Consider the following 2557-nt stretch of genomic DNA (forward strand, 5'->3'; position numbering starts at 1 on the left):
TTTCACCAGACCTAGTTTCATGCAACCTACTATGTCACTTTGGAGTACTAATCCGAGTTATCAAAAGAAAAGGTGATACACTAAGTATGTGTAGTGATTATAAGAAGTTGGAACAAACACATACGGATGGATATCCTCTCTCAAGGACGAATGACAAGTTTGACCCAATTGAAAGGAGTGAAGTTTCACAAACTCATCGTGTTAATTGAAGGAATCGAAGTAGACCATGTCAAAGTAGAAACAATCGGAGAATGAAAAGAGCATGAGAATGTACCAGAAATTTTTAGGAAAATTTTTCTGGAAATAAAATAAATGAAAGCAAGTTAAGACTGTGTATAGCAGGAAATGACAATCACCATTTTACTGAGATGAAGTGGGTGAAGGAAAGTTTTTAGATTTGAAACTAGCATCAAGAATGGCCGAGAAAGTCGACCACATCGAACATGGAATCAAGGAAGCAAGATGGATAAAGTCTTACGTCGATAACCGCCGATCGAAGTTAGAATTTAATGTTGGGGATTATTTAAATAAGGGTTAATTGCCCATAAAATACCAAACTTTCATCAAATTCTGGTTTTGCATACAAACTTTAAACTGTGGCGTGATAATTACTGAACTTTTGATTTTATCTGATTTTGCTACTAATCTAAATTCCGGCCAAATTTTATCCAAATTCCATGCCAATATTCGACTAATGTGATTTGTACATGTTATTTGCAATAAAATATTTAAAGAAAGCAAATGAGTCGAACTACTTGGCACACAAGAATAAATACGACACGTCAAATGTTGGCATAGAATTTGGACAAAATTTGGCCGGAATTTAGATTAGTAGCAAAATCAGATAAAATCAAAAGTTTAGTGATTATCATGCCACAGTTTAAAGTTTGTATGCAAAACCAGAATTGGATGAAAGTTTGGTATTTTATGGGCAATTAACCCTTTAAATAAATAAATTCACAATTTCTTTTGTAAATCATGCTTGTTGGAATTAAAATAAATTCATTTTCTTTTTTTTCGGCGTGAATCATCTTAAATTCTAAGTTTAAAATTATTCTAAACTTAGCTTGAGAAGACGGGGTATTACAGAGCTTTTCCTGATATCGGTCCCAAGTATCCGCTAGTTTTTCTCCCTCAAACTGTTGAAACTGCACTATATCCATCTTCAATTTCAAAGTGAGACCAGACAGATGAAACTTGCGTAGGAACGCGTGGGCCAAGTCTTTCCACAAAGTATTCTCTCCCAGCTGCAGTGTATGATACCACGACTTCGCTTTATCCCGCAGTGAAAAAGGGAAAAGATGAAGACGGATAATGTTATTAACACAACAATCAATCTTCTCTACTGGCAAACCTAAACCGCGCAGATTTCTTTTCGTACTATAGAAGTCTTATGGACAGTTGTTACCCTGCGGTAAAGCAGCTTTCATCATCGAAGACATCTGATTGTAAGTCCTCTCTGACATGTGGCTTTTAACCTTTATGCTCATGAATTGAGTCATCCAGCTTAATTGTGTGTACGTGTCACACCCTGCGTACAATGGAGTATTCGCTGCATCCAACATGTTATAAATCTGCTGAGCGTCATTATTGGACGGCTGCTCCAGATTTGGAGGATCTTGGTAATTACTAGGTCCAGCATGGTCATGCACCATCCTTTCGTAGTTATTGTATGATCCATCATCCTCATCCATTATAGCATGTTTTGTCGGCATATACAGCGGTGCTTCCCCGTGAGAAACCCAATTTGTGTAATTCAGAACAAATCCACGCCTACTAACATGTTTTCTGACCATATGTACATCTAAATACGCTTGATTCTTGCACTTCTTACATGAGCACCTAATGTTACCTTCTCCATTTGTCTACGCCGTTTGATTTCTCGCGAACTCAAGGAAAGTCTCAAGTCCCGTTTCAAATGCAGTACGATCATTGTATCTCGCGTACATCCACATACGATTATCACTCATTCTTGCAAATTCTAATTGAAAAAAACAAATAAAATATAATAAATTACTTTAAATCTAACAAAATTTTGACAGCATAACCCCACTATCCTAACTACCAAGTACTCGACTCTACCAGCAACTATAGTGACCATAGTGGTCCTAATTTACTAAGCCTATACTAGGTCTACCCGGCCCCCCAATGTATCGAAGCAATAATACAAATACAAATAAAAGCAATAAAATCCAGGGTAATTAAATTAAACACAATCATTTGTTGGAAGAAGATCCTTAAGAAATAATCAATTTCTATCCCAAAGGGAGAAGATCCTTAAGAAATTGATTAAATCTATCACACAATATATAATAACATAACATTTCATAAACACATAGCACATAACATTTAATTTAACAAAATTATCCAACATATATAAATTATTCTAACAAACAACTTAAACTAACAACTTAAACTAATTGATTAAACTAATTACACATTTCATTATATATAAACTAACAACTTAAACTAATTGATTAAAATTAATCATGCTAAATATTTAATAAATTACACTAATAATTTAAATTAATCATGCTTCATAATTTATTATAAACTA

The sequence above is a fragment of the Salvia miltiorrhiza genome, chromosome 3, assembly GCF_028751815.1.
Source record: "Salvia miltiorrhiza cultivar Shanhuang (shh) chromosome 3, IMPLAD_Smil_shh, whole genome shotgun sequence".
NCBI classification, from domain to species: Eukaryota; Viridiplantae; Streptophyta; class Magnoliopsida; order Lamiales; family Lamiaceae; genus Salvia; species Salvia miltiorrhiza.